At 35.1% G+C, this 25,832-nt stretch overlaps 1 long non-coding RNA gene across 1 annotated transcript; it reads right to left on the reverse strand.

Annotated features, from left to right (window-relative positions):
- Positions 1-1,472: 1,472 nt before the first annotated feature.
- Positions 1,473-25,832, reverse strand: LOC119618980 (uncharacterized). Its single transcript, XR_005235318.2, has 2 exons — positions 25,795-25,832; positions 1,473-4,250 (listed from the first exon to the last, which is right to left on the reverse strand). It is a non-coding gene; the product is annotated as an uncharacterized lncRNA (long non-coding RNA).

Genomic DNA, 25,832 nt, shown 5'->3' on the forward strand with positions numbered 1-25,832 from the left:
TCAAAAATTTTAAAAGAAACATGAATAAAAACAGATATGGACAGTATAAAAATGAAGAAAATGCAAAATTTAGTATTAAGAATTAAAATATATAAAATAAAACATTCCTGATTTTTAATAGTAGCCAGACACTGAAGAAGAAAAGATCAACGAACTCAGATGTATGATATAAAACTATCCAAACCGAAACACAAAGAAAAATAATAAAAAGCCACTGAACAGAGTCTCAGTGATGTGTGAAGCAATTTCAAGTGGCATAAACATTACGTGATTGATGATATAAAAAGGAAGACGAAAGAATATTTGCAAAAATAATTACCACAAATTTTTCCCATTTTGAATTAAACTATAGACAACTAAGTTTTCAAAACTTAACACACTTTTGTCTTTGTATAAAGAAAAAGAAAATCACAGCGAGGCACATTATAATCCAATGTTGAAAAATCAGTGATAAAAGAGGACATCTTAAAAACAGCTAAAGAAAAATTATACATTACTTACTCAGGAACCAAAATAAGAATATTAGCACATTTTTCATCTGAAATATTACAATCTAGAAAACGATGACACTATATGGTTTATATTTATGTGGGTAAATACATTGTTTCTCCTCATTTAAAAATATTTAGAAATTGTTAAAAGCAAACAGATTATAACAAGTGGAAATAAAGGGAATGTCAATAATAACAATTATAACAATAAAAGGATGAGAGGGGCTGGGTGCGGTGGCTCATGCCTGTAATCCCAGCACTTTGGGAGGCCGAGGCGGGCGGATCACAAGGTCAGGAGATCAAGACCATCCTGTCTAACATGGTGAAACTCTGTCTCTACTAAAAATACAAAAAATTAGCCGGGTGTGGTGGCGGGCGCCTGTAGTCCCAGCTACTCGGGAGACTGAGGCAGGAGAATGGCATGAACCTGGGAGGCGGAGCTGGAAAAAAACAGAAAAAGGACGAGAGGTAGGAAGTAGAAGTATACAATTGTAAGATTCTTATGTTGTAAGTAAATATATGATATTGGTATGCTATTACTCAAAGATATAATACAGTAAGTTTGTAAACGTGAGAAGAACTACAATTCACCCTTGAACAACTCGACCCCTATGCAGTCGAAAATCCTTGTATAATTTTTGACTCCCAAGAAACTTAACTGCTATTAGCTTCTTTAGAAGTCTTATCAAAAACATAAACAATTGACACATGTTTTGTATGTTACATGTATTATGTTCTGCATTATTAACATAAATTAAGCTAAAGAAAAGAAAATGTTATTAGGAAAATCCTAAGGAAGAGCAAATACGTTTACAATTTATTAAGCAGAAGTGGTTCATCATAAAAGCCTTCATCTTTATGAGCTTCACCTTGAGTAGGCTGAGGAGGAGGAGGAAGGGAGGGGTTGTTCTTGCTGTTTTGGGGTGGCAGAGGTGGAACAGTTGGTGGAGGTAGAAGGAGAAGCTGGAGAGAGGCTGATGTACTCGGTGTAACTTTATTGAAAATTATCCACAGACAATTGGACATGCACAATTCAAATTTGTGTTGTTACAACGGTCAACTGTGTTACAAAATCAAAAAGTGGGGCATAGTTACTAAGCCAATATTAGAAATAAAAAAAAATACTTAAAACTACAATATCAATTCAAAACAAGGCAAGAAAAGTGAAAAAATCCTAAGTAAACAGTAATATACAACATGTTAATAGATCGAAAAATTCAGTATTGTTAAGATAATTTTCTTGCATTGAGCTGCAGAATAAGCAAAATCCCAATTAAAATCTCAGCAGGACTTTTGTAGAATTTGGCAAACTGATTGTAGAATTTCCATGTAATACAAACAATTTTAAATAGCAACAGTGATTTTAAAAATTAAGAGCAATGTTGAAGAACTTACACTACTAGATTTCAAGACTTATCATACACTGCAGTGGAGTGGGGTATTGGCATAAGGACACATATTTAGATTAAAAGAATAACATAATCTGGAAATGTTTACAAGCATATATAGTCAGCTGATTTTTTTTAAATCAGATTTGCCAATGTAATTTAATGGGAAAAGAATGGTGCTGGAACAACAGAATATCAATGTACAATCACTGACAGCGATTCTAACAGTAAAAGTCAGGCTTTTGGTGGTTGAGGGCATGATGGGACATCTACAAAATAAAGGACAAACTATTTCTTACTGCACTGCAGTAAGAGGGAAGCACAACATTTGGTAGTCCTTTTTGGATAGAGGAGGCAGCACAGTTCACATCTGAGGATGCTGTACCAGACCATGTATTAGGTAATACAAATGTTTGCATTCATTAGTGTACACTAACTGTGGTAGAAGTGCTGAAGCACTAAAAATCTTAGTTGACAGAATGATTTGTCCAGTTGATAGCAACCCATGTTTGTCAGGGTTCTCTAGAGGGACAGAACTAATAGGATAAACGTCTAGGTGAAGGGGAATTTATTAGGAGAACTGACTCACAGGATCACAAGGTGAAGTCCCACATGGGTTGTCTTCAAGCTGAGGAGTCAGGAAGCCAGTCTGAGTCTCAAAACCTCAAAAGTAGGGAAGCTGATAGTGTAGCCTTCAGTCTGTGGCAGAAGGTCCAAGAGCCCCTGGCAAATCACTGGTGTGAGTCCAAGGGTCCAAATGCTGAAGAACTTGCAGTCTGATGCTCAAGGGCAGGAAGCATCCAGCATGGAAGAAAGATGGAGGCCAGAAGACTTAGCCAGTCTGCACTTTCTACTTTTTTCTGTCTATTTTTATTCTGGCCATGCTGGCAGCTGATTAGATTGTGCCCAGCCGGATTGAGGGTGGATCTGGCTTTCTCAGTCCACTGACTCAAATGTTAATCTCCTTTGGCAATACCCTCACAGACACACCGAGGAACAATGCTTTTCATCCTTCAATCCAATCAAGTTGACATTCAATATTAACCATCACACAACCCAAGTGTGAGTACGAGGGGCATGTAGACATGATAACCGAGGTGATGTAAGGAAGACTATGCATAAATTCAGTAGAATGGGTTCCCTATCTCCAAAACAAATTTATCTACTGTTATTGCATGATGTCCATACATACAAGACAATCACTGAATCCCCCTAACAGCACCATTCTGCATGGAGACCAATTAGCTGCTGGGTGACGCATGTTAAATTAAAGATTTCAATGGGATACCTAGCTCAGACATGAGACCATACAAAGACGGGCTGTCATTTTTTAGGGTGTGTATTCTAAATCAACAACCATAATACGATTTTTTTCCCCAGTAGATAAAATACATGAGCCCCTAAAATCAGGGTCTTAAAATATAAATAACTTACTTAACACCACCCCATTTCTCATTTACAGAGTTTGAGCTTTCCAGACCCGCAAGTTTGGACTGCATGATGCAGAAGTTTTGGTCCACAAAGGTAGAATACATTGACTCTGGGACACTGCAAAAATTTCAATGAACTTAAGTTATACCTTCTTCCAGTGTACTTCAGGGGACTTTTCCCAAATGACTTGAAGAGAAGTCACTATTCTGATAGGATGATTGATCTGAACTTCAGAGAAAGGTAGACAGAATGTAAAGCAGGAGGAATATTTTTAACAGTAACTAATCCTAACTCACTTTGGTGTCTTTTGATATTGTCTTGTACAACTTTGAGAATCAATGTAATAACACAGAAGCCAGGACCCGAGAAGGCATAGCGACTGTGACTATAGGACTGTCACAGATGAAGGTCTGAGTCTTCCGAAGTTAGGCCACCCGACCAGCAGAGGTGCTGTTTAAGGGTGAAGAGGGTGAAAATGAATAACTAAGAAGTATCTTAGCTCAGGCCTCTGTAAAAAATACAGTGGGTGGCTTAGAAACATAAATTTATTTCTCGCAGTTCTGGAAGACGGAAAGATCAAGGTGGAGGTGCTGGCAGTTAGTTCCTGGCGAGGGCCCTCTTCCTGGTTATCAGATAGCTGACTTCTTGCTGTGTCCTCCCATAGTGGGGAGAGAGTGAGAGCTTTGGTCTTTCACTTCTTCTAAGGACAGGAATTCCACCATGGGGCCCCCCACCTCTATGATCTTACCTAAACTTAGCTATGCCCCAAAGGCTCTTCCTCTCAATGCCATCACATGGGAAGTTAGGGGTTTAACATATGAATTTTGAGGGATACAACATTCAGTTTACAGCAAGGATGGTAATGTTGAATCTCAGTTACAGCCCCAAGATCTACTGCAGAGTTGGAAGCTGTGTGGTTTCTTCATTTAATAAGTCTCCACTAGAGAAACAAAAAAATACACACATACCAGAATCATGGAGAAGCTGCTCCCAACGTATGTGTACACATGGATTTGAGCAGCATGGATTCACTGAAGTGGACACTGTGCTCCACTACCCATTTCCTAAGCTGTTTATTATATAAACTGTTAGAGTGCTGCTGCCTAATAGAACTGCCTTCCTGGAAGTCCTTCATCTTTTTATCTTTTCCTGAAGCATCTCACATCCAATAGTGGTGGATGCATGAGTAAAAAGTTCTGGCCCGGTTGCAATAAATCAGAGAAATGCTAAAAGTTATCCCAGTTCCAGAACTCTAAAATAAGCTATTGTTGTGAATGAATCAAAATCCAACTTTTTTTTTTTTTTTTTTTTTGAGGTGGAGTCTCATCTCATAGCCCAGGCTGGAGTGCAGTGGCATGATCTCAGCTCACTGTAACCTTCGCCTCCTGGGTTCAAGTGATTCTCGGGCCTGAGCCTCCTGAGTAGTTGGGACTACAGATGTGTGCCACCACGCCCAGCTAATTTTTGTATTTTTAGTAGAAACAGGGTTTTGCAATGTTGGCCAGGGTGGTCTTGATCAAAGTCCAACTTCTTTGTCTTTCAATTCTGCTTCCTTTCCTTTCCTTCCTGGTGTTAATTCTAAGAACACTACCCAATCAACCTACTGTGCTATGTTTTACCTAAAGTCTGCTTCCCAGGGATGATAACTTGCAACATTAAAAACTTGAGAACAAACATATAAAAGTGAAAAATCAACAAAGCAACAAATTCTTTGAAATGATTAATCAAAGTAATAAACTCCTAGGAAGACTAATCAATAAACACAGAAAGCACACATTTAAAATATGCAGAATAAAAGAGGATATTATTATAGACTGTAAAGATGTTAAAATATAATAAGAGGATATTATAAACAATATTATCCCAATAAAATTTGCAACTTATAAGAACATATTTCTTGAAGAAATTTACCAAATTTACCAAAACAGACATTAGAATAAATAGAACCATGAAGAACTTTGCTAAAAAATTTGAAAAGAGAAAAATAATTACAAATACATAGATAAATATAACTTACAAAAATTTATAAAGAATGGCTTTAAGTAATCATAAAAGAATTTAAAGAAAACACCAGGCTCGATGCTCTTATGGTGAAGTCTGCCAAAATTGAAAAAAAATTTTTAATTCTATAGACAACTTCAGAGGATGAAAAATAAATATAGGTCAGAAACTCAGATCTACATACAGAAAGGAAGAGCATTTTTAAAAAGTGAAGGCTAAAATAAAGACTTATTTTTCTTATTCTTAAGTGAGCTAAGAAATAGTGATTAGTTCAAAATATTAATAACAATAACATACTTTATTATTTATGTGTATATGTATGTATGTGCACATATATATATATAAGTGAAATGAATGATAGTGATGATAAAAGAGATGAGAGAGAGGAATTGGGATATTTAAAAATTATTATTATAAGGTACTTGCACTAACCATAAAGTGGTATAGTGTTATTTCAAAGTGGACTTGTTTAATATATATTTCAAACTCTAGGACAACCTCCAAAAAGCACTAATAAAAGAAGTATAACTAATGCTAAGAAAGGAGAGAAATGGAATTATATAAAATGTTCAATTAAAACCACAGAAGGCAGTAAAAAAGTGGAAGACATTAGACTAAAAATAAAGGGAAAGAAAAAGACATGCCATGATCTCACTAATAAAAAAGCAAGAATAGCTATATTAATTTTAGACAGAGCAGACTTCAGAGCAAATAGAGGTATCAGAGGTAAATTAGTACAGTCATTATGGAAAACAGTATGACTACTTTGTTTAAAAAAAAGAACCTAAAAATGTAACTAGCATATGATTCAGCAATCCCACTTATGAATATATATCCAAAAGAAATGAAGTCAGTATGTCAAAGGGTTATCTGCACTTTCATGTTTATTGCAACATTATTTGCTAAGACATAGATTCAACCTAAATGTCCACCAATGGATGAATGGATAAAGAAAGCCTGGTACCTATACACAATGGAATACTATTCTGTCTTATAAGAAGAAAAAATATATGAAACAACATAGATGAGACTGAAGGAAGTTATGCTAAATGAAAAAAGCCAGACACAGAAAGACAAATATGGCATGATCTCACTTATACTTGGAATCTAAAATAGCTGAAATCATGGAAGTAGAGATGAAAATGATAGATATCAGAGGTTGGGGGAGGGGGATAGAGAAAATGGGGAGTTTGTAGGCAAAAGGTACAATGTTTCAGATAGGAAGAGTAAGTGTTGATATTTATTGCATGGCAGTGTGACTACGGTCAATAATGTATTTTATATTTCAAAATAACTAAGAGAGTACATTTCAAATGTCTCACCATAAAAATGATGGATAAAGTAGGTGATGCATATATTAATTAGCTTGATTTAATTATTTCACATTGTACACACATATCAGAATATCACACTACACCTTATAAATGTACAATTATAATTTGTCAGTTAAAAATAATATTAACTTAAAAGGAGGAACATTGCATAATGGTAAAAGGGTTCATTCTTCCAGAAGTCATAACAACCTGTAATGTATATGTGCCTAAAAACAAAGTATCAAAGTATGGAAGGCAGAAACTGATGAAACTGCTAGGTGCAATTGATGAATCCACTGTTTTAGTTAAAGATTTCATCCTTCAATCATAAATGGACAGATCCAACAAGCAGCAAATAAATTTAAGGACATAGTTGAACTCAATAGCATCATCAATCAACTGAATATAATTGACATCTATAGACCTACTTTATCCAACAACAGCAGAATATATTTCTTCTCAAGCTCACATGGTACCTTAACTAAGATAGAACACATGCTGGGCCATAAAACACACCTTAACAAAAATTTTAAAAAAGAATGATGCATTGTCTGCTCTCAAGCCACAATGTAATTAAACTAGAAACCAATAACAGAAAGATAACTGGAAAAATCTCAAAATAACACATTTCAAAATAACATATAAATAAAAAAATAAAAAAAATGGGAATACGTGAAAATGAAAACACTGTAACATTTGTGGGATATAGTAAAATTAGTTCCTAGAATTTATAGCATTGAATACATATTTTAGAAAAGTACAGTGGCTCACACCTGTAATGCCAGCACTTTGGGAGGCCAAGGCGTGTGGATCTCTTGAGGTCAGGAGTTCCAGACCAGCCTGGCCAATATGGTGAAACCTTGCCTCGACTAAAAATACAAAAACTAGCTGGGCGTGGTGGCATGTGCCTATAATCCCAGCTACCCAGGAGCCTGGGGCAGGAGAATCGCTTGAACCCAGGAGGCAGAGATTGCAGTGAGTTGAGATCACGCCACTGTGCTCCAGCCTGGGCGACAGAGCAAGACTCCATAAAAAAAAAAAAAGAAGAAGAAGAAGAAGAAGAAAGATCTAAAATCAATAATTTAAGCTTCTACCATTGGAAATTGGTAAAAGAAGATAAGATTTAATTCAAAATAAGCAGAAGAAAAGAAATAATGAAAACTAAAGCAAAAATCAATGAATTTGAAAGTAAGATATCAATAAATAAAATCAATGTAACCAGAAGCTGATTTTTGTAAGGTAAATAAAATAGATAAAATAGATAAACCTCTACCAGGTCAACTAAAAGAAAAGGACAAAGGACACAAATTTTTCATATCAGAGATGGAAGAGAGAATATCACTACAACTCCATTGACAACAAAAAGATAGTAAAGGCATACTATGAACAACTGCATGCCCATAAATTTGACAACCTAGATTAAATGCATCAATTTCTTGAGTACCAAAATCTGCCAAAACTCACACAAAAAGGAATACAAAATCCAAAGAGCCCTACATCTATGAAAGAAATGGAGTCAATAATTAACAACCTTCCATGACAGGTAACATCAGGCCCAAAGAAGTTCACTGGTGAATTCTAACAAAGATTGAAGGAAGAAATTATACAATTCTCTACCATTTGTTTCAGAAAACAGAAGTAGAAGGAGTACTTCTCAACTCATTCTATAAGAGGTCAACATCATCCTGATATCAAAACCAGACAGACTTTATAAGAAAAGAAAACTGCAGACCAATATCTCTTATGAGTATAGATGCAAAAATAAACTTCAGCAAAGTATTTGCAAATTTAATCCAACAATATATAAAAAGATTTATACATCAGAACCAAGTGGAATTTATCCCAGATATGCAATGCTAGTTCAACATCAAAAATCAATTAATGCAATCCATTGCATCAAGAGGCTAAAAAAGTCATGAAATTGTATCAATACAGAAAAGGTATTTGACAAAATCCAACAGTGACATATGACAAAAACTCTCAGTAAACTGGGAATAGAAGAAATCTTCCTCAAATTGAAACGGAATAGCTATGAAAAGCCTACAGTTTAACATCATCTTTAATGATGAGGACCTGGAAGCTGTCCCACTAAAATAGAAAGAAGGCAAGAATATTTCATGTCACTACTGCTTTTCACCATTGTCCTGAAAGTCCTAGTTAATGATAAAACAGAAAAAGAAATAAACGGTGTACTGATTGGAAGGGAAAAAAAATAAAACTTTGTTCACATATGACATAATCATTTATGTAGTAAAGCCTAAAGAATTGACCCAAAAACCCTCCTAGAGCTAATAAGCAATTATAGCAAGGTTGAGGGACAAAAGGTTAATATGCAAAAGTCAATCACTTTCCTATATACCAGCAATAAAATTTGAATTTGAAATTAAAAACACAATGTCATTTATATTAGAACCTACAAAAATAAAAACTTAGGTGTAAATCCAACAAAATATGTTCAAGACTTGTACAAGCAATACTACAAAACTATGATGAAAGGAATCCAAGAAATAGAGTGATAATCCACATCCATGGACAGGAAAACTCAATATTGCCAAGATGTCAGTTCTTCCAAACTTGATCTGTACATTCAATGCAATCCTCATCAAAATCTCACTAGTCATTTTGTAGATATTGACAAACTGATTCTAAAATTTATGTGAAAAAGAAAAAGAACCAGAATAGCCAAGACAATATTAAAGACTAGAACAAAATTGGAGGATTGGTAGTATTGACATCAAGACACTGTAAATCTACAGTACTCGAGGTAGCCTAATATTTGCCAAAGAATAGATAAACAGATCAGTGGAACAGAAGAGAGTACCCAGAAATAAAGCTACATAAATGTACTTGACTAATCTTAAACAAAGGATCAAAATCATACTGTGGAGAAGATAGTCCTTTCAACAAATGGTGCTGGAATAACTGGATATGTACATGCAAAATGTTAAATCTAGATGCTAGTCTTACACTCATTACAAGAATTGATTCAAAAAGGTGGAAACACCTAAGTGTAAATGCAAATCTGTAAAACTAAAAGGAAACATAGGAGACATTGTAGATGACCCTGGATTCGCCGATAACTTTTTATATATGATAGCAAGGGCACAATTCATGAAAGAAAGAATTGGCAAACTGAACTTAATGAAAATTAAAAATGTCTACTCTGTAAAAGATATCGTTAAAAGAATGAAAAGACAAATCACAGACTGAAAATATTCACAAAAGACGTATCTCATGAAGGACTGTTATTCAATATATACAAAGAACTCTCAAAATATAATGATAAGAAAACAATTTTAAAAATGGGCAAAAGACCTGACACCTTAGCAAATATGATACACAAATAACAATAACCATGTAAAAATATGCTCCACATCGTATATCATGAGGGAAATGCAAATTAAAATAAAGAAATTCCACTAAACACCTATTACAGTAATCAAAATCCAGATCATTGACAACACCAAATGCTGATGAAGATGTGGAGCAACAGGTACCTTCATTCATTTTAGGGGGAATGCAAAATAGTATAGCCACTTTGAATGACAGTTTAGCAATTTCTTACAAAACTGAACATTCTCTACAATTCAGCAGTTATCATCCTTAGTATTTACCCAAAGGAGCTATAAACATGTCCAAGCAACAATCTGCATATGGATGTTTAAAGCAGCTTCATTTATAATTGCCAAAACTTGGAAGCAACCAAGTTGTCTTTCAGTAGGTCAATGAGTAAGTAAACTGTTGTATATCCAGACAATATAATGTTATTTATTGCTAAAAAGAAATAAGCTATCAATCCACAAAAAGACATGGAAGAAACGTTAATGCATACTACTCAATAAGAAAGCCAGTTTGAAAAGGGTACATACTGTATCATTTCAACTATATGACACTCTGGAAATGGCAAAAGTATTGAGACAGTCAAACAGTACAGTGCTTTCTAGGGAGTGAGGGGAGGAATGGATAAATAGGTGAAATGCAGAGCAAACTCAGGACAGTGAAAAATCGTCTATCTGATATTATAAAGATGGATACATGTCATTATAAATTGGTAAAAACCTATAGAATGTACAACACTAACAGTGAACAATAATGTAAATTTTGGACTCTGGGTGATGATAATGTGTCTGTGAAGCTTCATCAATCATAAGAAATGTACCACTCTGGTGGGGGATGTTGATAATGAGAAATGCTATGTGTGTGTGGAGACAGGAGGTACACTGTTGCCGTGACCCTTCCTGTCACTTTTGCTGTGAATATAAAACTGTTCTAAAAAAAATACTGTAAAAAAAATCCATGGTGAAGAAATTTATAAATAAAGACAGGCTATTGTTGCTTGTTTGTTTTATAACCCTGTGTTTTGTGCAAGAGAAAAAGTTGTTTCCAATGAGCCCTAGGTTCTAGTCAGGGCCACAAAACTGTCACATCCTCCAATAAGGGTTGATGATAGTGTTGGAACAAATGAGGCAATGCAGGCCTTTATGTATACTCATGGTTTTTTATTTTTATTACCTTTTTCCATTTGGTTCAACAAATGAAATTTACTGATATTTTACATGAATGTATATTGCGGAGCCCATTTCTTCTTTTGCATCAGGCTCAGACATGGCTTTTCATGGCACTGAAGAAGAGATTTATTCTTCTTGACTCTGGGGTTTCCTAGTCCTTTCTATCTCCATGATAATGGCCTAAATGAACTGAACTTCCCTAGTACTGTCTCTGCACAATAACCTCATGGGTCTTCTTTCTCTAATCTGACTTTTAAAGGCCTTCTGAGTAGAAAAAGAAGATCCTAGGGAATTCTGAAGTAGGCAAAGATGTTTCCGTAGTACTTCAATTTCCAACTTTACATCATTTTACTTTCAAAGTATGCCCCCATTTTCACTCACTGACATTCATAGTATTTTACCTTTTTATCATCTCAAAACATTTGAGAAATTTGTGGAATAAATTAACTCATTCTGAGGTTAAAAAAAAAAAAATTAAAATCAGAGTGGGCTCTACACGCTGCACAGAAATAGCATCTGTTTTACCAAAATTAAAATTTCGTTAGCTAAAATAAAACAGTAGCTGCTAAATGTCAAGTATTAACTCATGGGTGAACAAGTGAAATCTTTCAATAGCCCTTTAAAATTTTTAACAATTACTTCTTAAACTGTGCATAGAAACCAGTTTTGATATATAACACAACAAAAACACAGAACAACTTTTTCGAAAAGGTGAAGAGTTTTATTGACAAAACAATGTCTCTGGATGTGGACATTAAAAAGACTACTTCCAAGAAAATTAAATTTTTGAAGTCTTAATTAAATCCAAAATAGGCAATGCGTGCCAACGCTACAAAAGACATCAAAAGTCTCTTCATCTGCCGAATGTTGCCCTATTTGAGTACAGATTTTATTTCCCGTGTGAATGCCATGTCCTATTCCCTGAAGCCTGAATGACTAACATTGAAAAATATAAGACACAAAAAGTGATAGGTATTATGTGCAAACTGTATTAATAGCACAACAAATAATCTTTAGTGAACAAAATGGACTGTTTCCATGACTGAATCCCAAGAATTAGAATTAGAATGACTGAATGACTGAATTTATAATTTAGATATATTGGTTTTTTACTTGGTGACTTATTTAGGTAGTTACAATAATTGGTATTTTCTAAGCAATTAACATGTGCCAGGCATGATAATAGGCTGCTAACATAGTTTATTTGTTTACTTTTCACAAGAGTCCTATTTAATCTCCTTTTGCATATTTTTCATATGAGAAAGCTAAGTTATATTCTAAGATTAAGGAACTTGCCCAAGTTTACACAGGGATGTGGTTCAGGACGTGCTATCCAAAATACAGCATCTTGACACAATAAGTATTTTAAGCTGAAGGAATTGATCAAACCACAGACACAGGAAGATGTCTCTGAAGCAGGATATAGAAACAGTTAATAGAAGGAATTCACCTTGACCTTGTCTCCTGAAGCAGACCATAAAACCCAGCTGAGCTTCCCCTGAAAATAGGTCAGAAGATTCTCATTTCAGGGGATTTTTGAAACATACTCAGAAGAAAGGAATGTCACAGAGGAACACCAAGAAAAATCTGAAGGGGAGAAACTATAATATTTTTTCTGAGTCCTCACAAAGTCTTTGCTAGGATATCTGTGTAAAAAGAAAAAAAAAAGACAAAAAAGACAAACGAACAGGAACAAAAAGGTATACAAATTTTGCTAACAGGTATGTAGATATAGGAGTCATGCACAGAGTATGAGACTCAAAGGAAGTGCCAGATAGCTGAAGTTTTTGTACCATCCTGAGGTTACAGAAGGAATAGGGGCAAGGTAAGATATGGGAGGCAGAGAAAAGGAAAGGTATGGTGAGCAAAAGCAGTCTTGTTATTGCAGATGAAATCTCACAGGTAGCAACTCTCAGAAAGAATACATGGGGGCCAGCAGTAACATTTTTCTGTCAAACCTTCTTTAAAGGTATAAGACTTTAAGTCTGTTTTTCTGTGAGTTAATCTTTCCTAGATCCGGATAAGAGGACCCTCAGAAAATGTCTGTTTGTGTTGCTGTATTTTTTTTTACTAATGCAGATTTTCTTTATAATGCAAATCTCCCTACAAAAATGCAGTTTTTTTCAGAGGTATTTCTGTGGGTTGCAACCCTTCCGAATAGCCATATAGAAATATGCCAATGAAGTATATTTTGTGGTGAAATATTCTGGTTTCTGTCAGAACAAACAGGTCTTGCTAAATTTCCCCCCAGTTTATAGCTATTAAATCATATTTTCCTTTTTCACAATCATGTTCCTCCACAACTGTCTACTTCTTCATCAGGCTTAGCACAAAATATACACAGTTTTCCCTGTTTCTTTGGGTCTTCACCTCTGAAGTTTCCATATTAGATAAAATGTATATTAAATACATTTGTATGGTTTTCTCTTGTAATCTGTCTTTTGTTATAGGGGTCACAGTCATGAACCTAGTGATGGGCAAGGAAAAGAAAGAGCTTTTTCTCCCCTGTAGTTTCACAGATAGCACATGCAGAAAAGCCGGTGAGACACACATATTCAGCTGGAGAAAAGACTTGGCACATCACTTTTTTTTTTTTTTGAGACAGGCTCTCACTCTGTCACCCAGATTGGAGTGCAGTGGCACAATCTCGTCTCTGGTAGAGACGGGGTTGCCTAGGCTGTTGCCTAGGCTGATCTCGAACTACTGAGTCCGTTGGATCCACCCACCTTGGCCTCCCAAAGTTCTGAGATTAAAGGCGTGAGCTACTGTGCCCAGCCCATACCACATTCTTAACATATGCTACTACATTCTTTACTCACCAACTTATAGTTCACTACTATTTTCCCTCTCCCTTTCTCATTTGTTAATTTATTAATTTTCCATTACTTGGAAGGCAAAACTTTTGTATAATGTAATAGCAATCTGCATCCCTTTAAAAACATTGACTATTTTTACATGCCATGTAAACCTCAGTAAAATGAGTACCTTAGAGAATTATATAGATCCCTCATCGATTCCAAGGGATTCAATGGATTCAATATCCTTTCCCTGTTGCAAATCAGAACTTTATCAGGCTACTTAGGTGTGAAGTAAAACTACCTGTTCCTGTTTTCCATGAAACAGAGCAAACAATAGGCAACAAACACACAAAAACCCAAGCTTGTTGAAGCAACAATAGCAACGGAACAAATAATAATATGAAATTGCAATACAGAATTTTTTCAAAGTTTTTCCTTCTACTGTTCACAAAAATGTTCACCAAAACATCAGGGTCACTGACACAGGACAAACTGTGCATAATGCAATATGTTAAATAACAAGCATTGTCCATTACAATGAAATGAAACAAGTGTCAAAGGCACAATATTAGTAAAACACTTGGAATCCATAACCCACTAAAATTCAGGCTACCAGCCAAATATTACATCTTCAAACATCAGGTAACTTAAGGTGTATGATTTGAAACTCATAACACATAATTTCCAAAGAGCTCTGTATAGGTAAACAGTGGTGATGCAGTGAGCTATTTGTGTCGAGTATGTCTTTGCTGTTTAATTGCTCCAACTCCCTAGAGGTTAGGAGTCTATCACCTGCAGTTCTTCAGCTGCTAAGATCAGAGAATATAACACAGATGCAGTGAGTTCTGGTCTCATGGCTGCTGCTTCACAGAGATAAGGCTGCAGGTTGGAGAAGTGCTTAGCTCTGCCTTCCTCTGAAAGAGCCTGAACAGCTATCAGTCATTCCCAGTTACTTCTCTACTGTTATGTTAAACAACACTGCCTTGCATACATAGGTGCAATTTGATGAAAGAGAGTTGTTTAAATCACTTGAAATGCCTGTAGCTTTATTATTGCAAGTCTTTGTGTTGTCTCTCGTCTTTTCTTTTTATCAAAAAACTTCTTTTTCCAGCCCACTCCCTCCCTCAGGTCTACTGCCAAACTGCAATGATTTAAGAACCTGGTTAAAATATTGGGTCACACTTCTTCACCAGTTGCCTTGAGCGTGTTTGGTGAGCTATTCTTTAGCCAACCTTGTCATTCTGCTGTCACTCACAGCATTATATTTCTAGGTATGAGAACATTGCAAAAATCAGCTATGCTCATTCAGGAACATGTATTATGTCTGGATATGATCTCACAATTAAAATAAGCCAATTTTCAGCAGCCAGGGCATGGTAGCTGCAATCCCTTGTGTCACTGAAATCTATACAGTTCTTAATTTTATCAAAAGACAAAGATCATTTTACTTCCAACTCCTAAATATGCAAATACAAACTCTCCACACCCTCTTCCTGTCACTGGAGAGTGGTAGACTCAGACTGTGCTACTAAATCGGGCTTCATATAATTTACCATTTTGATCGGTTATCATAATTGACATCAGCTTTTGCTTCCTGTGAAGCAGCACGTGGAAGGCGCTTAGTGCAGGGCCTCCTAGCCTATTTTCAGATATCAACTACTGCTGATTACCGATGTATTTGCGGCCCTTTCCCTCCTGATATGTCCTTGAGCATCAAGTTCAGTGGCTGTTTTCCCCCACTCAGCCTAGATACTCTGGAATTCTTTGAAAATAAGCTGATATGACTTTCAACAGTGTCTCCACACTTTAAAAATTTATCACGAACACTGGTACAAGTGTTCTTTATTATATAGAAACAATGATAAGGGATTCATTGTCATAAGATTTTTAAGCAGTGAACTGATTAAATACTCATTGCTTGGGTTAATTTTACATATTTAAAACTTTTTTTTTTTTTTTTGAAATGGAGTCTCACTCTGTTGCCAGGCTGGAGTGCAGTGGTGCAAACTCGGCTCACTGCAACCTCTGCCTCCCAGGTTCAAGCGATTCTCCTGCCTCAGCCTCCCGAGTAGCTGGGACTACAGGTGTGTGTCACCATGCCCGGCTAATTTTTTATTGTACTTTCAGTATAGACGGAGTTTCACCATGTTGGCCAGAATGGTCTCGATCTCTTGACCTCGTGATCTGCCTGCCTCCGCCTCCCAAAGCGCTGGGATTACAGGCGTGAGTCAATGCGCCTGGCCAATGCATAGGTTTTTTAATAAGTGTTTCTCATACTTTTCCTTAATCTCCTTTATAGTACTAGCACCTTATTCTTTACTGTTAATACAACATTCTGATTCCCCCTCTAAGCTCAAGGTAAGCTGCTTCTTACTAAGAACATTTTTGAAACAGTTAAACATGACCAAGCAAAGACTGAGCTGCATGGTCACGCTCTGTTATGTAAATGAGGTAATTTAAAACAAACTTAGTGTTTTGTTCTTTTATATTTAAGCTTATGTTTTACCTAGATGTTTAAGCAACTCTGCCAAATGTACAGTTCACAGTGTATCATAAATACTATTACAAATTTATTAAAATTATTTTCTGACATTTATGTAATATATACGCATATATATTTTAAACTTTAGTTTAAATTAAAAGATGTTAAATAATTTGTAAACCTTAGAAGTAAATTATTTTCTGGATGAATGAATTTCTAATTTTATATAAAATTCATTTGGAAAATGGCACTACAGTGTTCTGTTAGCAGACCACATCTTCTGTTTGATACCTAAGAGACAGTCTACAACCTCAAGTCTCTATGGTTGTCTACAATTCATCTGAGCTCATCAGGCTTACTGGAGAGTCAGGTTTCCCTGTGTGATGCCATATTTCATAGACTAAGCATCTTTAACCTATCCCCTGGATGTTCATGGTTTCACACCTTGGAATGGTAGAGGTCACCAGGCTCCTCTAGCCCACAGTGTGTTTCCACGTTGACATCCTCCCAGTGGATACCCCAGTTAATAAACACCAGCAGCACCGATTATGGCAGCAGTTTCTTTTAGTCTCCTAGATGACCCAGAATTTCTTCTTTCCTTCAGTAACCGGTACTTCTGGGAACAATACCGCTGAGAAAACCTGTTTATCTCTTATGATCTCTTGGTAGCTGGGCAACTCATTATTACTTTCTTGACCATGTTAAGAATTCATGTTAGGCATGATTTTACAAGCATTCAGTGTCCTGTAGTACAGTGTCATTAAACGAGTATCTGTAAGGGGAAACATGTGAGATATTTTCTGTAAAGTTGGAAGACACAGTTCACAAGACCATCCTCACTTTGAATACCAATTGTATGTTTGGGGTTTCCCAAGATCACTCTCAGATTTAACAAGTCACTAGAAAGACCCACAGAATTGACTGAAAGCTGTGATATATTCATGATTCTGGTTTTAGAGAAAGAATGCAGAATAAAATCTGCCAAGGGAAGAGGTGCACAGGGCAGAGTTCAATGGAGTAGGGGTGTGGGTGTTTCAAATGTGAGGCTTCTATTATTTTCAGGATGCATTACCCTCCTGACATCAATGTGTGACAATATGCATAGAATATTGGCAACTGAGGAAGCTCTTCAGGACTTTAGTTTCCAGAGATTTTCCTGGAACTCCATGTTTGACTGCCCACGTGGCTGGCCTCTAGTCTATGGAGATGTCGCCCAAAACTGTCATCATAATTCACATGAAAAGGAGCACGATTTCAAATTATTACATGTAATATGTATGGATCAGTGGAACTTGTGGTTTCCATTGATCTGTGTGTGTGAGGGTGATGATAGAAACCATGAATTATTTTGCCTGATGACTGTATTTTAATGCATATCTTTTGAATTTAGCAGGCCAGTAGATTTTTTGGTGGTTCTCAGATCAGCGGAGGTCTCTCTAGCACCTCCGATTTGAGTTTCAGAATCCTATAAAGATAATGTTCTAGGGAAGTCCACCGACTCAGGTTTTATTGGTTTATAGAAAGATAATTGTATTGTCTTTAGTTGGATTTGAATATAAGTAAAATGTTTTCCATGGTAACTCTTTCTTTCTAGGAATATGTGATATCTTTCTAATTATTCAGCTCTTGTTTTACATTTTTAAGTAGAGATTTATTATTTTCTTCATAACAGTCTTGCAGATTAATGTTGTTTAACCCTTCTTTTATTTGTATTGTGGGAAAGATACTTGTATTAGTCTGTTTTCATGCTGCTAATAAAGGCAAACCTGAAACTGGGTAATTTGTAAAGGAAAGAGGTTTAATTGACTCACAGTCCTGCGTGGCTAAGGAAGCCTCGCAATCATGGCAGAAAGCAAAGGGGAAGCAAGTATCTTACGTGGCAGCAAGCAAGAGAACATGTGCAGGGCAACTGCCCTTCTATAAAATCATCACATCTCATGGGACTTATTCACTATCATGAGAACAGCACAGGAAAAACCTGCCCCCATGAATCAATTAACTCCCACTGGGTCCCTTCCACAATTATGGGAGTTACAGTTCAAGATGAGATTTGGGTGGGGATACAACCAAACCGTATCAAGACTTTTACACTATTTTAAAAAAATCTGCTTATTTCTGATATTATAGAGCTATAGTATAGAGCAGGGATATGGCATAAGGTATGATATATCTTGTCTTGAATCTTACTGTGTTCTCTGATAAATTTGAATATCATGTTAGTCAATGTACCTATATTTCTATTTATTATTAACAATAAAAGCTATCATTATTAACATTCCATTACTAAGATGACTAAATTCTTCAATTTTCTACTATATTTCTTAAAATAATAATATAAATAATAGTTGTTCAATTGGGCATCGTTTCTTTGTTCTCTGTTAATAAGGGGTTTTCTATTGATTCATGATAATCTTCAATAGGGTAAATATTTTGTGTCCTATTCTTAGTTTGTCACGTAATTGTTTTTTAAAAAGTAAAGATGCAACTGATTTCAAATTATTTTTTCATATCTTAAAATATCTTTGTAGAGTTTTCTTTTAATCTAATAATATATATTTTTATTTCTTGCTTTCTCATAATATTTAAGAGTTTTAATTTTTATGGAAAAATTTTAGCTGCATTGTGTAGTATTTTTATACATTGTATACTCAGTTTTGTTCGATTCTAGTTTATAACATACTTTGATTTCCTGTTTATTTGAATAAATATTTGGAAATGTAAAACATTTGATCTTTATTCCATTTCTTCCCTCTCTCCTTTCTTTTTTTCTTTTCCTTTTAATTTTCTAATACCACTTTCCAAAACTGAACAATTTGTTCTAAATATTTTTATGTTTGGCTTTATAATGTTGTTGGATTTTTAACAGTGCATCCAAAACATTGTTATACTGGCAAACACTATGGTTTGCTTAGCTAATAGGTGTTCTCCAATCTTGTATACCAACAAAACTCTTTGTTTTGACTCCAAAGTTCCCAGTCTAAGAGGATTCATTATCATTGGTTTTGGTCGTTGAAGCCAATCTTATTCTCCTTGATAAATCCTTGCTTTCATGACTGTCCTTGCTGCTAGAGCTGAGCATGTGACCTAGTTCTGTCCAATGAGTTGTAACTGGAGATATCCTGAAGAAGCAACTGGAAAAAGAATATCCTCTTAGATAATAAGGGGACAAAGGATGGAGATAGCTCCTGCTTCTTCTGCCTCCTGCCCTTGAATAAAATCTAACTCTGCGGTGTCTGAAGCTGTGACAATCCTTTGGTATCCCAGGGAAAAACAAGAAAATTATAATAGAAACAGCTTAAAGTCTATATATGTACCAACTTTTCTTGATGTTAGTTGCTGTCAGGTCTTTAAGTTCTGACGAAAGATATGCAACTTTTGATGTTTTTCCTCTTTCTGGTTTATCCTGTTGCATACAGCTCTACCTAAAGCAATTTTTTTTTTTTTTTTTTTTACCTTAAGGTTAATTGAAAATGGAATTCCAAATAAAAATGATGTAACAAGATAAGAAGTTAGATCTCCAATTCTGTGGAGCATCTTTTCAGCCATGGTTCATGTATCTGAACTTTTACACAGTAAATAATTAAATTCCCATATTTTTAGTCAATTTTTATTTTGAATTTTCTGTCCCTTAAATCTAAAACTAATCTTAACTAAAACTGATGTTGACTCAGAATCCTGATTTTTTTGAGATGAGTAAGGAAAAGCGTGACTTCTTAACTTTAAGTTCTTGTTAAGTGAAATATTCTCTTACCTCATGGTTGGTTTTTCTGTTGCTTGTAGGAAAAGTGTTCACTATAAAAAATAAAGACTTCACAGATATAGTCATAGATTTGATAACTATCCTTATTTGTTATATTAAGTTCTCTACGTGAGAAGAAAAGGAACTGCCAATCACCTACAGAATTGATACTTCTGGAGTACTTTTGAAGCATCATATTTGAAAATGAACCTGTTTACCTCTGTTGCTAATTTTCATAGAGCTTTTAAAGAAAATAGTCTCCCTTATAAGATAGCATTTCCATTTCCATATTTCATAGCTATGTTATAATATAGCTTTTTTAGCATAATAGCATAATTTCTATTTAATTTGATACCTGACTTAATATATGTATATTTATCTATGTGTTTAAATTCTAATATTCAAAATTTTTCCAAAAACACAATCTGCCCTTTGTGATATGATAAAGCCCAGATAAAAAGCTCTTAATTTTTGTCATTCAAACATCTACATTTTAATGGCTTAGATAAAAGCTGTCATCCAAATATAAAGCATTCTTTGGAGATACTACATATTATGAAGATTGTGGCTAGTGGACTGAGTTTAGTAAATTAATATGTAAAAAGTTAATTCTAAGTTAATTTCATAAGGAAAGTCCAGGGGACAATAAGTAGCTTGAAGAAGACAATTGTTCAGAAAAGTAGAAAGTTGTTGCTTTTTCCAGCTGGTTGATATTTCAGAGTCATTTTATATTTTAAAATTACCAGTCTTTCTACCACTTGAATGTCTTGGAGTTGTGTATATGAACACAGTCAACTCTTCTATTGCCTTGAGCACTGCTGGAGGATATTCAAGCTATTTGCTGATCTCTAGCTATGTTTTAACCAAACTTTATTTTATAAAGAGTCCCTAGGTGCAACTATGAGGCATTTTTATGCCTCCTTTGATTGATTCTTCCAGCCATAGCCCTCGGTGATTTGGTAATACTTTAAATCCTTGCCTAAGTTGTTTCACTATTAGATAACCAGTGTGTAGAGCTGCCGGAATATTTGTATTCCTTTCTCTGTGGCCAAGAACTGACTTAATGTTCCCTGAAAGAATTTTATTGTTTGATGGCCCTCCTCATTCTGTTTTCTACGGTCTGTGGTTTTACAGAAAACTTATTATCTTTGAAGTTAGACCTCATCTTCTCATCCTTCTAATCCTATCACTTTCAGTTTTTTTTTTTTTTTTTTTTTGTCTTAGAGATGGAATTAAAAGGCAGTCATACCTGATTTTGAAACTAACCCCCACTAGTGTCTAAGGCTAAAACCTGACCTCTTAACCACAAGTCCCATAAACTGCACATTGTAGAAAATAAAGTTGTAATGTAATAGTGCCAGTCACATGGTAATTGCTTAACAAGCTTCAGTTTCTCTCTTTCCCATTTACTCATATTGCAGTTATAATTTGTCCTTTTTTATTGAAGAACTCACGGGCTTTTTAATAATAAATATAATCTTCAGTCAACATTTATTGTATATGTATACTCAGATTTAATCAACAATCTGTTTTTATTCTTTTTGTTCTTGAGCTAACTGGTTGCTAATTTATAACTCAGAACTTTTCTGATTAATTGGACAACTATGCATTTTTTAAACCAGAAATAAATAGTTGAAATAGAGCAATACCAATTTGTTACTACATTTGGATGAGGATGCACATTTTTGAATTTACTGAATAAAAGTAATTTTTATGGTTAAACCATTCATTAGTACTTTAGAATATATTAATCTGGAGTTTTCAAACTTATATTCAAGGTGATTGTATGTTAAATTGCAAATAATATTTTATATTCAGGTTTTGTAAAAAATACTGTTTTGCCTCTCTTAAGCTTTAAGCATTGATTTACATAAGGTCTAAATGATCAATTTTTTAACTGATCAATAAGTGATCAATCTTCGTATTCAACATGACTTTTATGTTCCCAAAACTATCTTAATCTCACCTGGAATTTTGTACTTACACTTCAGAATTCTTAATTCCATAGCAATATTGTTCTAGTTTTATATGCAGGAAAATTTTGCTTTTAACTTGTGGTGTAAAACCAGGACATTTTCTTAGCAGTTAACTGTGTTTGTTTGTTATTTTAGCTACTGTAAATTGGATTTATGCCTGGGATTTAGTAAGCTCAGGACAAAGAAACTGTGTGTGTGTGTGTGTGTGTGTGTGTATGTGTGTTTGTTTATTGATTGATTGATTGATTGATACAGAGTCTTGCTCTGTCACCCAGGATGGAGTGCAATGGCGTGATCTTGGCTCACCGCAACTTCTGCCTACCGGGTTCAAGCGATTCTTCTGCCTCAGCCTCCCGAGTAGCGAGATTATAGGTGCCCACCACCATGCCCAGCTAATTTTCTATATTTTTATTAGAGACAGTGTTTCACCATGTTGGCCACGCTGGTCTCGAACTCCTGACCTCAGGTGATCCACCTGCTTTGGCCTCCCAAAGTGCTGAGATTACAGGTGTGAGCCACTGTGCCTGGCTGAAACTGTTTATTTTTCTGAGAAATTCCAATATGGTGGGCATCTCAATAATTTTAGGAAAAATAAAAGCTTTTATTCCTAAATAAGCTTTTAGAAATAAAAAAAATATTCAAAACTTTTTTCCTTAATTATTTTACAAAGATACTAATGGGAGAATTAGTCCATTAAAACTAATGAATGATATTTTCTTTTTCCACTTAGAATGTAGAGTTGCAAGAGGATGTCTCTTCAATCCTAACCATGAGAACCTTAAAGTCATAGTTTCTTAAGCTCATTACAGTGGGAGCAAGCAAAGAAACCTACTAAATTATAACCCACATAGTGATTTGCTTAGAATAGAAGTAATCCACAAATGCGTTAATCTGTGGCCAAACAGCTGGATAATGAAGAAGCCACCAAAGCTATCACCAAGAAGAAAACAGTTATACTTTCAATGAGTTGTTAAAGCCTAATAACAGACTGGTATGACAGAATCCCTAGGAGTCATAGATGAAAAATATCTGCAACTATCTGCCAACTCTTTCCCACAAGCCTTATTGATCAAGCTCTCATGAGAAAGATCGTGGGCAGCACAGGAGAGCTGAGACAGATTCCATGGGAGGTTCAGGTGTGTAGGGGCTGCTGAAGTCTGAGGGGAAGAAGTAGGACTGAGAGAAACCTCTGGACACTTCAGGTACTCATCAAGTGGTAATGTGATGAGCCTGCTAAAATGTGAGGGCAGAGCAGTAATACTGCAAGAAAGTCCTTAGGCCATGGTGCCTTATACTTAATAGGGAAAAGCACCTCTCTGTGCCTAGAGAACAGGTGAGAATGACCTCTAAAGGTGCAAATGTACAGAGGTTACTGAGGTCTGAGGACCAGGAGAGAAAAAAAAAAAAAAAAAAAAAGGAGGGCATTCCTATATGCATTTTGAGACTGACAGTAAGCATGCGGCAGAAGCCATTTGTAGCTGGGTGTTGGGAAAGAAAGATGAGATAAAACTATCCCAAGTGCATGAGCATGAGGCGTGAGGACAGGAAAATAAATGGTTCAGGCACTCAGATCCCAAGCTGATTAAAAGAAAGGTTCTAAAACTACCCTCAAATAATTTGAAACCTGTAGGGAACGAAATCTACCTGAAGCAACAACAGGGTTTAGACCTAGGTCAACTATAGACTAGGTTGACTCAGAAGGAGCATGCCCTTTCATTGGCACAAATATTTACTTCAGCATCTTTTTTTTTCTCACAAATTGTCTAGACTGTAAGCAAAATTTATTAGACAAATGAAGAGGAAAGAAAATGAGACCCATTATCAGGAGAGAAGCAGTTAAGAGATGTGAGAATTATCAAACAAGACTTAAAAATAACTGTAATAAAAATGTTGAATGGTCTTAAGGAAAGGCCAGCTATTTTAAAGCAACTATGTAAATATGTTAAATGACCTTGGGCAAAAAGCAGATGACAACGAGCAGGAACAGATGGGAACTGCCAGCACAGACAGATATAATAAAGAATAAGGTCAAAGGAAAATGCTAGAAATTAAAAATATGGCAACAGAAATGAATAATCCTTCTGATCAGCTAGCTTATTGGAAGACGGTGCAGAGCAGAGGAAAGAATCAGTGCATCAGTGACCAACATGCCGGTAAGTAGAAACTGTTCAAATTGAAATACCAAAAGTAAAAGATTGTATTATCCCATTCTCTCATTGCTATAAAGAACTACTTGAGACTGGGTAATTTATAAAGAAAAGAGGTTTAATTGACTTAAGGTTCCACAAACTGTACAGGAAGCATGATTGGGGAGGCCCCAGGAAACTTACAATCATTGCAGAAGGCAAAGTAGAAGCTGGCACATCCTTCATGGATGGAGCAGAAGGAAGAGTGAGCAGTGGGAGGCGATACACACTTTTAAACAACCAGATCTCATGAGAACTCACTCACTATCATGAGAACAGCACGGGAGAAATCCACCCCCATAATCCAATCACCTCCCACCAGGCTCCTCATCCAACACTGGTGATCAGAATTCTACATGAGATTTGAGTGGGGACACAAATCCAAACCATATCAAAGAGTGAATAAAAGAGAATGGAGCTTGCAAGATTTGAGGGATGCTATAAAATATAAATATTGAATGTAAAACTAAAACATAATATGAAACATAGTATTTGAAGCTCAAGAAGCTGAAGTAAAATTGCATGTAAAAAACGATTTGAAGATAGAATAGCAAATGTTTTTTCAAAATTGGTATTACATCAATTCACAGGTTAAGCACAATGTGTATGCTGAAACTGTACATGGACATATCATAGTGAAACTGCTGAAAAACAAAGAAAAAAAGGAAATAGTAAAAACTGGTGGAAAAAAAAAGACATTATATTCTTTAAGGTGGAATAACATATAAGAGAGTTGCTGATTTCTTACCAGAAATGATTGAAGCCAAAAACTGTTAGAATGAAATCTTTATACTGTTGGAAAAAAATTATGCATAAAAATTTCTATATTCAAAGACAATAATCTTGTAAAAATAAAGGTGTGTTTAGAAAAACAAAAGCTCAAAGAATTTGTCTGCAGCAATGCATTACAAGAAAGACTAACATAAGTTCTTCAGGCTATAAAAAGTGAATATCTATAAATCTAATACACATAAACCTAGAACATCAGAAAAAGCAAATATGTAAGCAATTATAAAGAACATATTTACAAAAATTTCTAAATATCTACATCTATGTTCATGACTTTATATCAATATTTATATCTATCTCTTTAAATATCTTTAAGATACTATTGACTGTTTAAAGCAATATAACAAAGAACTGTGATATCCTGTAACATTTGTATAATTAAATATATGATGAGAGTACAAAAATCAGGAAGGTAGTAATTCAAATTATATTTTTGTGATATTCTTATTGCTTACAAAGTAATACATTATTTTAGAAGCTAGATTGTTATAAATTAAACATACATAAGAGAAACCACAAAATAAATAACACAGAGAAACATAACTAAAAATGAAGAGATAAAATGGAATACTAAGATATCAGTTCACTCTAGAGATGACAAACAAATACCATTGTAGTAGACTTAAACTCAACCATAGTAATTATTACATTAAAAGTAAATATCATTTGGTTCTTCTAGAAAGTTTACTCACACAGAGTAGAAGTTCAAGATATTTTCTCATGGTAGCAC

This window comes from Chlorocebus sabaeus, chromosome 24 (genome assembly GCF_047675955.1).
Source record: "Chlorocebus sabaeus isolate Y175 chromosome 24, mChlSab1.0.hap1, whole genome shotgun sequence".
NCBI classification, from domain to species: Eukaryota; Metazoa; Chordata; class Mammalia; order Primates; family Cercopithecidae; genus Chlorocebus; species Chlorocebus sabaeus.